The sequence below is a fragment of the Physeter macrocephalus genome, chromosome 2, assembly GCF_002837175.3.
Source record: "Physeter macrocephalus isolate SW-GA chromosome 2, ASM283717v5, whole genome shotgun sequence".
NCBI classification, from domain to species: Eukaryota; Metazoa; Chordata; class Mammalia; order Artiodactyla; family Physeteridae; genus Physeter; species Physeter macrocephalus.
Genome location: NC_041215.1, coordinates 114,974,246 through 114,987,450, shown reverse-complemented (window position 1 = coordinate 114,987,450; position 13,205 = coordinate 114,974,246). Strand labels below are relative to the sequence as shown.

General features: G+C 34.6%; 1 protein-coding gene across 4 annotated transcripts in view; it reads left to right on the top strand.

The window, feature by feature from the left end:
• The window catches only part of ERBB4 (erb-b2 receptor tyrosine kinase 4), a 1,129,074-nt gene that overhangs the window by 185,967 nt on the left and 929,902 nt on the right, over window positions 1-13,205 (top strand). The window lies entirely within an intron of this gene.

The following is a 13,205-nucleotide window of genomic DNA, read 5'->3' as shown; positions in this document are numbered from 1 at the left end:
AACCCGGTTCCCCTGCACCGGCAGGCGGACGCGCAACCACTGCGCCACCAGGGAAGCCCCTCGCCATCTATTTTTAACAGGACTCAGAGTAACAATCTAGTATGTAGTAAGTGTTCAGTATCATTATTATTTTCTAAAGTAACACCCCAAAATAAGTGTTACTGTTATCTCAGTTTTACATGAAAGTGTGTTTGTACTGATTTTTGCAGTTCATCTTTCCACACTGACCAAGTTCTACATCTGTGGAGGCACTTGTTAGTCCTACCCTTTCTATACTGGTTTGATGTAGAGAGACCCTTTTTTTTTATCTTTCAGTTTTCGTCCATAAATTTCAGAAGCTTCTGAATCGCTATAATTTTCCAAAGTTCATATTTCAAATTTTGTATTACAGTTTTATTCAGGTAGCTCTAGTTATCCCTGCTTTAATTTTAAGCAAATACATACCAATGCCGAATCACAAATAGATATATTCTACTTTAACGTACTTTCTAAAACATGACTGCAACTGCTGCCAAGTTACCCAAGGAGTGGACATTCTTTGTGTGGCTATTCCTACTCTTTCTTTGTGCACAGGCTCTGAGTTTTTGCGGTGCTATTGGAGCTATGTGGGACAGGAATGCATTATAGGGACCACCTTCAAATTTGACAGGAAGGAAAGAATTTCAGCATAGATTCTCTGACAGAGCCGAAGTCATTTACCCTGTCAGATATTAATCTTCCCATTCCTGATTTCACAATCTCTTCATCGTCTCCCAGTAACAATCCCTCTGGGCAGTAGAATACTCTGGTTTTACTGATTAACCTTCTCAGGACTTTCCAATCAATCTACCTTAGTTTTCTATGCATTCAATGTATTATCTCTAAAAAGTAAAGTCTTGATTATTATATAGTAATTCTATAATTGTTCTTCATAGAAGATTCATAGCACTTTCTAGATTATCCATTTCCTACTGGTTTCCTTGCCCCATAGCTCCCTGCTAGTTCTTTGAAACTCAAGGTCAAGTCATAGACCAACCTGATGAGAATGAGAATAGCCTCTGACCAGTTTGATTTCTCTATTTATTCATGCTCTCCTGCAATATAATTTGAGGTAGCTAAAGACTAAATAAATGCTTTATTTTTATTATTTTTATGGGGCATATATTGGTCTTCCTGGTTTAAAAAAATACTTCATAACACTTGTTAAAGGCAGTAAAGAATATTTTATTCCAGAGGGAAGTACTACTGCAATGGGGGATAGAGATCAGACTCAACTCTGAATAGAACAAAGGCAAATGGAGATTTATAACCAAAGAGCAGAGTGGAGGTTAATGAATGGAAAATTACTAAGAGAAAACATCAAGGCTGGGGGCATTCTTGTTAGATCTACTAAACAGGATTCTTGCTGAAGGCAGTCTAGAGTGTTAAGATATTGAAAGTGGGAGATGAAGAATTTGATCAGATATCCTGGGTATCAGATACCAAGGGTGAGGGAATCTTTGCTAAACTGAATCAGCAGGATTCTTGATGAAACTGGAAGAAGCTGGCCAAGGATAGGTTGGGGCCTAGAGAAGGGGGCTTCAAGGAGCCTGATTCAAGTGTGGAAAGAGTTTCTTTGTCATTTAATCAAATAGGGGTAGTCTGCGCCTATTTAATATGAGATGCCTCTTACTATTGAACAACCAAGAGCTATTAGAATCAATGAAGAAAGCATACGCTGAAGAATAACAAAGGAAGTGAAATTTGACTGTGAAATTATAACCTAATCTTTTTTTAAATACTAAGAAAAGTAAAGGGCAGCTAAAAAACTGAAAATTTGAAAATACCTTATGGGTTATATATATGCAAATAATACAACTTATCAAAAAAATTAAGACATTTCTGGAATACTTTCAGAATTGTTACTTTCTGACAATTTTAGATGGCTAAAAGAACCTTGTTTAAAGTCAGTTTCTCTTCTTAAACAATACTTAGTATAGTCCTCTAAGACAACAAAAATATACCTGCTATAGTAATTTTCTATTTTTGTATAATATTAAATATTTTTGCATTCTCATTTCAGAATTCTGTAGCAAATATCAGCTTTTACTTTATTTAAAAAATCCAAATGTTTCTGTTTCATATTTCTCATCAACTGCTTGTTGTTTGTGGGAAAAACAATTTTTAAAGATTCATAATGAAATTAAATACTTCATTAAGTAACACATTTGGAAACATAGTAGTAAGGAAGTGATTTGCTCCTAAATGAAGCAAAGAGCTCTCTCTGTATTTTTAAGACCTTGATGAATCTTGTAAGTTAAATCAACTGTGATTATCTGAGAATCTTAACTGAGATAGAGTATGTAAGATAAATGTTCACCTAGAAAAATTCTAGTAGCACCTAATAGACAAAAAAAATGTATATTAAAATAATTTGATTTAACTATAGAAGAAGGAAGTGATTGAAAATATCTTGAAGCCAGGGAATATTAGAATATAAATTTGAATCAAGAACCTAAAAGTGGTGATGCATCTCAGTGATCTGAAAGCACCAATGGAATATTACTCAGCCATAAAAAGAAATGAAATTGAGTTATTTGTAGTGAGGTGGGTGGATGGACTTAGAGTCTGTTATCTCTAAGTCCATCACTTAGAGTGAAGTAAGTCAGAAAGAGAAAAACAAATACCATATGCTGATGCATATATATGGAATATGAACCTAGTTGCACGGCAGGAATAAAGATGTAGACATAGAGAATGGACTTGAGGACAGGAGATGGGAGGGCGAAGCTGGGGCAAAATGAGAGTAGCATTGACATACACTACCGAATGTAAAATAGTTGGCTGGTGGAAAGCAGCAGCATAGCACAGGGAGATCAGCTAGGTGCTTTGCCATGACCTAGAGGGGTGGGATAGGGAAAATGGGAGGGAGGTTCAAGAGGGAGGGGATATGGGGACATGTGTATGCATATGGCTGATTCATTTTGGTGTACAACAGAAACTAGCACAGTATTGTGAAGCAATTATACTCGAGAGCTATTAATAAATAAATAAATAAAAGCACCATATTTCTCTCATTTCTAGTAGGACCTCATTTATCATATTTTGTGTGTTTGAGCACAATTTAAACACACTTTTAAAAATTCATATCACCACTAAGTTATGGGAATTTTAGCTATTTTGGCACTAATAATTTTCTCTTTTTCTCTGGGAATTATAGAATGAGAATTTTTTACACTAGAACTATAGTACAGTATATCCTCTCTCAAAATCTAAAACGAGCAGATTTTTTATATGATTTCGTTTTTTTTAAACAAAAAGCATCAAAAACGAGCACACAACCTCTGAGTTTTTTAGGTTTGCTATTTCCTCAAATGAAAATAAATTAGGAAATCTTTCCCACAGTTTAGCTGCATTAAAAAAAAACTGAATTCCTTCAGTGAAAGCAATAGAAGGAAAATCTTCTGACCTTGGCCATATATAATTATCTTGCAAATGAAGTGGAGCAGTGTGTGACTTTTTTAATGAGACAAAATTTGCATCAAGTTGTAATCTGACTACTGGTGTACACCACTTGAACCTGACCCTAGGGTTAAACCAGTTCTAGTTAATTTATAAAAATAACACATACCTGTAAGGTTAGCCTGGAGTATATGATTTACTAATACTACACTACATTTTAAAACTTTCAACTTAGTTTGTTGCTTTCTTTTAATCTAATTCACTAGAAACATTTTTAAAGGTGATATTTCCATCTGAATTGTCTTTAAAAATTCCAATTTAATACAATAGGCAGAAGGATGAAGTAAGCTTTAGAATGTATGTCTGTTTTCCTTAATGCTCTATATAATTAATCTCATTACATTGCATGAATTGTCCTCAGTTTCTCCATATGAACATGGAACATCCATTTAAGTGTACCTTGATCCTGTTAAAACTGAAAAGGGTTATTTTTCTGAATGTCCTTCCATGATGAACTAGATAAATCAATACTTAGAGGAGAGGGACATGAGTCAGTGTTGATACAATGCCTAAACAAAAGCCCAGTTGCTTGAGTTTATACCTGTCAATGAGTTGTGTGAGTATGTGCAGAAAAGTATTACGTAAAGAGTTCCCTGATTTAGGATTCAAGATCAGTATGATGTAGTCTGCTCAAGGTGGTTCCAGTTTATTCCAATCATCCCGGCATAATTATTAATTGTGCTCCCTATTTCTCTCAAAAGTGTCTGGTCTGGAAGATAAACTGTAGTCCCTGGAGAAGACATATGAGTTAAGGTCCTTAAATCCAAGAAGGAATGGCGAAACCAGGGATATTATCAAAACAGTGACAAATGGACTAATTGTGGATCAGGAGTATATTTGAAAACAGAGCCTTTGGAACAGTGTAAAAGTTTCAATAATGAACAATATCAGGCCTTTAGTAGCAAGGGTGGATTGATGTTGGTCAGGATTGCTCCTAGGGCAGTATTCCTCAAACTTTTCAATTACATTAGCAATGCAAGAGGTATTTGCTAAAATGTGGATTCTCAGGCCTCATTCCAGACCTATAGAATGAGACTCTCCTGGGGTAGGCATGGAATTAGCATTTTAAATAATCTTCCTGGTGACACCTAGTCACACTAAAACATTGTAATAGAGTTGAGAGAGGGGCCAACAGTTTGAAAAAACAGGTGCCATCTACAATTTTGTGAAGGTGGATTGGTTGAATATAAATTACAAATATACACACACACTTACTAGAATATGAAAGCTGTCCTCTTTAGTCCTGGGTGATTTTAACAATATTTGCATTATATTTTGTAAAGTGGGTCATCATGTCCTGAGTATAATAGAAAGGTTATTATAGACCAAGAGCAGAGTTTATTGGTTTGCCATATCCTATTGTATAAGTGTTTTCTTTTGTAAATGATATAAAGGTAAGAATGTCTTGGGGGAAAATAACAACCCAAATGGAAAAAAGAGTAACCCAAGCTATTTGTAGTTCTTCTGAGAGCATTGGACCAGGTCTGACTCTTAAAATATAAATCTTTATACAAATGTATTTGGGGAAAAGAGAATAAATATTCTTACAATGTTTAAGTTGTGATATGCTGGATGTTAGGCAGTACATTCCATAGAAACTGGGGGAATTTGTTTCCAAGTCAACAGTGACACTTCATGTACTTTAACCTTGCCACTCAAAACGTGGTCCACAACCAGCAGTGTTGACGTATAAGAAATGCGGAATAACAAGCCTCACCTCAGACCAACTTAATCAGAATCTATATTTTAATAAGATCCTTAAGTCATTCATAGGTGTCTTAAAGTTTGAGAAGCAGTGCTCTCCAAGGAGAAGTGTCTGACCTGAAGAAAATTTTGCTTATATTTGTGAAGCCTAACCTCAGTGGAACATGGAAAGTTAGGATGAGTTTACTAAAAAGTTATTATTCAAATAATAGCATTTTATTCCAGTCCTGCTATGATTCAGAATACTGGCAAGAACGTCTTTAACAAAAGCAAAAACGTCTCACTGGCAGTTCAGGTAGTTCAGAGCAGTGTGGTCCCCTCATAGTAGACTGAAATTTTGTCTGTGATTTTTGGCTATCAAAGTAAAAAAGAAATATATGTCTGTGTCATAAATGACTTTTTAAGATAGTAGGCAATATTGCATCATTGACATCAAGTGTCTACAAACCAATATTGGTTGAAAGTGCATTTTGTATCTATGAGCTTTCAAGAGATCTTTGGCAGAGTTTTATTCTGGAAGAAAAATATATAACTCACAAAAGAAAAGGTGAAATAAAAAATCAAGAAGATAGATTCCATTAACTCTGAAGGGAAATGGTACATTTATAAGTTTGTCTTCCATCTATAATAGCCTCCTAATATCTAAATGAAAAGAAGGCAGAAATATTATATAAATATTATAAATTAGAAATCTAGTCAAGACCTCAATTAAAGGGAAACTGTTGGAAAAGAGGTCACAGATATGCCAAAATCACAGTGAACACAAACTAAGCAAAACATAAAAAAACATGCATTTACTATAAACGTTTTTTTTTTCAAAATTATGTTCATTATTTCAGCAGTTTAGAACAGTATTTCCCAAAACGTATTCTCTAGAACATTAGTGCTTCCCTATGCTTTGGCAGCTTCCCAAATGCCTGCTTATGAAGGGATTCTTCTGAGCATTCTGTTTGAGAAACACTGCATGCTTTACGCACTTTTCATTGAAAAAATGTTTATGGAGTAAGTTAGAACCTTTTGTATGTTAGGCATTGCATATTAAAAGCTATGAGTAGACTTGAGGTAAGGACATCCGTTTAATTTTACTCAGTCTGGGGGTTTTCAGAATGTTTGCTCTCCTTTCCACCATTGGATCTCATGTTGTTACCATTCTTCGTGTTTCAAATCTCTGGCTCACGTGTGCCATGATTAATCCTAATCCACAAAAGTCTGAAGGCTCTAATTACTTTGCCTCCTGTGCAACTTTAAGTAATCTTTGCTTGTTTATCCCATATTAATCCATTAAATGGTATTCCTTATGACTGCTATTGATGAAATCAAACCAGAATTCATCTTATCCTGGGTATCGTAAAAAGATTTTTCTTTCCTTCGTTTATTTCTCCTTCACTCTTCTTGAGGAACTTGATAACAGATGCCAAAAAATACCTTCATTTTCTTTTTCAAATTACAAACCATTGGCTTCCTGATTCCATATTGTATTGGAAGTTATAATAACACATTTTCTTTGCTCCAGATATTTCAGACTTCAGACTTTTGTTGAATTGTAGGCATAATGCTTTTTTCCTTCAAGTGTAGCAGTCAACACATATGGTATCTAAAGTTGACTAATAAATTCCAAACAAGAGGCATCTTTGTGTGTGTGGATGTTTTTGCTGATTTTTAACAATTTTACTATTTTTTAATATTTTATAAATTATTTTTACAGTGATGAATCAGAAAACTTCAAATCCACCTGTCATAACATATCAAGATGATTATTATGGGTTAGAAAAGTACGTTTCACTGATGTACTTATGCCTCCATTTGTGTTTTACCCACATACTACTTGCATAAGTAAAATTAGTAATTGTAATCTGTTCCAAAATGTATTACACTGACCCTTGAGCAATGAGGGGGATGGGGCATCAGAGTCAAAAATCAGAGTGTAATTTAGGGTTGGCCCTCTGTATTGACGCTTCCTCTGTATCCATGGTTCCACATTCACAAATTCAACCAAGTGTAGATGGTGTAGTACCGTAGTATTTACTTAAGAATAAATCTGTGTATAAGTGACCCATTCAGTTCAAACTCATGTTGTTCAAGGGTCAACTGTATTTATAAAAGCCTATCAATTTTATATTGTGAAAAAGAATCATCTGTTATATAATATGGGTTTTAAATTACTCCATGTCTTATTTTGAAGCCTTTTGAATATGTATTATAGTTCCTCTTTATCCAATTTAGAACTTTTACAATTTAGACATAACATCCTACTCCATTGATAGTAATTGATACTTTAAGAAGGATACAGAGGGCTTCCCTGGTGGTGCAGTGGTTGAGAGTCCGCCTGCCGATGCAGGGGACACAGGTTCGTGCCCCGGTCCGGGAAGATCCCATATACCGCGGAGCGGCTGGGCCCGTGAGCCATGGCCGCTGAGCCTGCGCGTCCAGAGCCTGTGCTCACGGGAGAGGGCACGACAGTGAGAGGCCCGCGTACCGCAAAAAAAAAAAAAAAAAAAAAAAAAAAGGATACAGAGGCAAAGGTACCACTATAGACAATACTTAGATTCTATGTCTTACTGAATGACTCTCTTTCAGGATTCAGACGTGTAATGGTAAAACTGGTAAGCAATAATTTAAATTAAAACAAAGTATTTTCCTTAAAATATTATTGCATAAGAACTTATCCAAATATAAACCTTGATAAAGTAATCTTTACTTGCTTGATTATGAAATATGAGCACTGAAATGAATGATGTTCCCCAGATGTATTTATATTACCCGCTTGGAATTTATGTTTTTCCATCCAATAGAGAATGTTGTCATGAATTGAAATAGTCACTTAAATTTCTGTATTTGAATCATGTTTAAATAATCTAAATTTATTGGTATCAGATTTGTAATAAATTAAATATGAATCTTGAGAGATAGCTTGTTCTATTTATCCATTCATTCAGGTAACGTTTATTGAATGTGTACCATATGCCATGCATTGAGTGAGACTGAGACATATACACAAGGCATAGCTTGAGTCAGTCATGGAAACAAATAATTATAATGCAAAATGACAAGTGCTAAAATACTTATATTAACTACTACTAGCCATTGCTAAATGACCAATAAGTTCGTTTTAACTAATAATGCCTTGGTGCTCTAGGAATAGAAATAATGAGATTTATTTATTTATTGTTCATTCATTTATTCACTTATTCAACAAAGAATTATTGAGCACCTACTTTGTGCCAGGCTCTGTCCTTTCTGTGACGATATGTCAGTGAACAAAATTTCAAATATGCCTTCTGCCCTGGGGATTACATTGTAGGGGTTGAAGAAAAATTTCCGGTAAGTATCCTGCGTATTGAAGGATAAGTAGTCATTCAGTAGATAGAGCAAAATATGAGGAAAAGAGAGAGAAAGAGAGAATTAAGAGTAGTAAATAACAAATAGAATTGGATTCTAGCTAACTTTATCATAAATTTATTGAGAGACTTTGGAAAAGTTAAATCATCCACGAATCTTTTCATACATGTGCAGTTCTGCAGGTACCCATATTTTGAGGTTTTTAAAACGTTATGGATGGAAGAGGGTATAATTTTAAGTGAGTATAATATTAAGCTATTTAAGGAGAACAAACCAGTGGTTATGGGTTGGGGGGGATGGGCAAAATAGGGGAAGGGGATTAAGAAGTACAAACTTCTAGTTATAAAACAAGTCATGGGGATGTAATGTGCAGCATAGGGAATATAGTAAATAATATTGTAATAACTTTGTGTGGTGACAGATGGTAACTAGACTTATTGTACTGATCATTTCATAATGTATAAATATATCGGATTACTATGTTGTACATCTGAATATAATATGATAAGTCAGTTTTACTTCAAAAAATAAATAATTAAAAAAATAATAAATAAAAAGGAAGCATCTCCCCTGAAATAAGCCTCCAATCTAGTGTGCTTGTAATTTTAATAGACATAGCAGTGCCACTATCTGAGTAGGAATAGTCCCTTTGGAGCAGTTATTGTAATGGGTTTATGTAATATGTCCCTTAACTGACTTAGTCAAGGATAGTTTCTTGTTAGGAATAAAGCTGATGAACCCAGGACCAGTGGTTCCAAAGCTCTGGTCCACAAACAAACTGCATTAAAATGACTGAAGGGGTTAAAAACAACAGCAAAAACAACCGCCCATTTGCCATCCCCTAAAACTGGAATTCTGACTAAATAGATGTATGGGTAGGCCTCAGAAGCAATATTTTTTTTTAAAGCTACCCAGATGATGTTATTGTATGGACAAATGTTGGATGCCAACTATTACTGAAGGATTTGTTATGACCACCCAGATTCAGGAATTTCAGATTGAATAAGAAACGAATAAGATCATTTACTGGTACTACAAAATCTAGTAATTAGAACGCATTTTAAGCATATTTTCCCAGGTTATAGCCTGGTGTATGGTAGGCACTAAATTATTTGTTGAATGAATGAGCAAACTTTGAGTATACTTTACTATGATGTACTAAATTTAAGTGTGTGTGAAAGTATACACATGTGTAGTCTGTATTTTAATCACCTAACAGGAATCGTCTCTGGGGATTGTTAGAATTTCTTTATCTAAGGAAACTGGAGTCATGATCTCATGCTGATCAGTATCCTATTCTATATCCATTTCTTTCTAGACTTATGTCCTCCTCTTCTTTAGTTGTAGAATCCCTGAGAAGGAAAAAAAAAAAAAAATCACCACCTGCCTTTCAATGGTTTACATAGCTCCAGAGATTTTTGGCAGGGAGAATTCAAATTTCCTTTTGGACCTTATCACAAAGAAACCCAAATAGACATTCTTTTTATTCACCCATTTTTTAACTTTAAATTGTTCCCCTAAGTGTCAAGATCAAAAAGATCACCAATCTTTGGAACTGAGGAGACCATTTGAATTCCAACCCAGAGAAAAATTGAACTCTTTTCATCTTTCTCTGTATGGATCACAGGAGTAATGCCAGAAATCTTAGAAAGGGTCTAAGAATAATAAAATAATAATGAAGGCATTAATGATATTAACTAATTATAGAGTTAAAAAAATAAGACAAATAAGATAAATTTAGAATAAGCTGTATTTGGTTTGAAAGAGCAAAGGCAGAGTGGTGGCATGATTTTTGCCTTCAGGCTTATAGAGGCATGTTTTCAGAACAAATTAAATAGTCTCTTTTAAAGAAACAAATTTTTGCTTACATTTATTAGTTAATTTGTCTTGAAAATGCCTTAGATAGTTTAAAACTAATTTATATATGGGTGACCTGAGGCAATAGGATGCATGATAGGGCGGGTCTTCTGGAGCTGTTCTTTAACACAATATAGACTCATTTGTGCTTAAGTATTGCACTGATGTTTGTCATTAAGTTTAAGACTGTTATTAGTCAAATAAATTCTTCTTTAGCACTAACTGTAGATAAGTAACTATGCAAAAATGGCAAAAAACACATGAAACATTAATTCCTGTCTTTGAGAAAGTTTATAAATAACAAAAGGAGAGTTGTATTCAAAAATGTATATTTCTCAGAGAGGGTTAAGATCTCACCAGTGGTACACACTACTTTGATTTAGTTTAATAAAATTATCTTTAACCACAATATATAATGGATAGAAGCTCTAGATTGGGATCTGTTATTTACTTTAAAATATTACAATTTTTCCATCTCTCTGGGTGACACTTTTGTAATCTAAAAAATAAAGGAGTAGGAATAGGTTTTCTCTAAGTTGCTTTCTTACTTTAATAGTTTGTCCTATAGCATGTTCATGTTAGTGTGTGTACAGTCTTGGTTTGCAAGATTGCCTTAACTGGAGGATGTCAGCGTTGAGAAATTCTAGGTTCAGCCCACATATGAACTAGTTGTGTGACTGTGGTTGAGTCAATGAAAAGTTGAACCAGTTGCCATACAAGGTCATTTCTGGTTTTAAATAGTCTCATAGGTTAAAGGGATGGAAAGCCTAGATCATTAGCAAAAACATACAAGCAGACACATATAGGATCCTGCAAAACTAGGGGTACAAAGATTCTTACCCTTTCTCTACTAGGTAGAGAAGAATACACACACCTGTGCACACATTCCTGTGCGTATGTCTACCATTAGTTATGGCTATAGATGGCTCATAACCAGAGGCAGCTTATGTGATTAGGTATAAATATGTACATCATTCCCCCCACATTTAATTTCTAATCATAGGGGTTTTCATCAAATCAGGAGGAAAAAAGGAAGAGAGAGAGGGGCAGGATGGAAGCTTGAAGCCTAACTACCTTTCTATCCCTCCTTTCTCCAAACACTATCCGCTACATCATTTCCTTGGAATATGGGGCACTTGATCCTCAGTTTTGACACCATCCCAGCTCAGTGTCAGGGACTAATCCCCAACCCAGTGTTCAGGAGAAAGCCCCAAACCACTTGCTCCTTGGAGCAACCACTCACCGAGATAGGAAACCTACTGATACAATGGGGGAAAAACAAACAAACATATAATCTGGCTTAAGATCATTCCACATTCAAATATTGTGTCTACCCCTTTCTAGCTGTTGACCCCATGCGAGTTGCTAAACCTTCCCAAGCTTATGTTTCCTCATGTGAAAAAAAGGAAACTGGTAACTGTGTTTAAGATTTCTGTGAGATGGTAGATAACCTTAATACTTCATTAGGTACTCTCTCACTACCTAATGATAGATAGATACTATCTCCTAGATAGTAGTTGCTTTTATTATATATCTAAAATTATATATTCACATGGAAAATCAAATGCATAGACTCATTTATTGTTAAGGGCATATTTATGAATACACATGTATATCCATGGTCCTACCCATTAGGGTAATCACATTTGTTATATAAAAATTTACCCAGTAGTTACTCTTCTAGTTCCTAAGAGTATTTGCTCTTCAAGGAGGATCCTTTAGAGACCATCTAATCTAATGACTTTCAAATTTTATGTTTTAGAGATAGGATTCCATGGTAGTTATTTAAAAAAAAAAATGTAGCTGGTATAGGGGTTAGCAGCAGAGGAGCTAGCTGGTGATTAGCGGAGGTTGAGTGGGTTGATCTCCAGATGACCTCACCCACTTTTCAACCAGAATAACTCCAATCATGTATGTTTAGCTTTAATGTATTTTTTTCTTGAAGTGCTTTTTATTGTTTAAGTCACACCTCCATCACCAAAAGCAACAACAACAACAACAACAAAAAACACATAGATTCAGTCCAGCCCCTCATTGGTATATGAGGACTGAACCCAGCAGGCCTTAAGTGACTTGTGGAAGGTCACATAATTGTTGTTAGTGGCCAAACCAGAGATTAAAACCACTTTTTCTGCCCTTTGTTTAATTGTTTGGTTTTGGTTTATTTTTTCCTCCCTTTCTCTTCATTTCCTTCACCTAACTCACTTTTTTGAAAAGTTTCTGGGTTGGAACTTCAGAGGTTGATGTATAGGAAGCTGAAGGGGTTTTAAATTAAACCAGTTTTTAGTATAATATGTTTCTGTCATATGCTCTAAAATGTTTACTAAAACATAGGATAAATGTAATGCATTTGTGACTGTAATTTAAAAATTGGTTATTTTGGGCAAAAATCATCAAATGTCATATTCCATCTAGGAAATGCATGAATAAAAATGGCCATAGTCAGCATTAAATATTTTATAAGGAGACAGTTTACAGCTGTATTCAGCTACTGTATTAGAATCTCAAACTAAAAGGAAATTAAACTAATTTTTTATGTAAATGAATTGTTTTCGTAAGGAAGCACAAGGGAAATTAAGTGTATAATCATGCCTGAAAGTCAGGATTTTTCCAGGAAGCAAGTTTCTTGTGTGAATTTCTTGAGGTTTTTGGGAATATCACCATGAACCCTCCAAATTCCTTCTATTTTACATATCATGATGTGTGATATCCTGAAAGTTTCAGACATCTGAAGTTTTGAAGAATTAACAGACTTTTCTGAACCTTCTATTTTTTTTTTTTTTTTTTTTTTTTTTTTTTTTTTTTTTTGCTGTACGCGGGCCTCT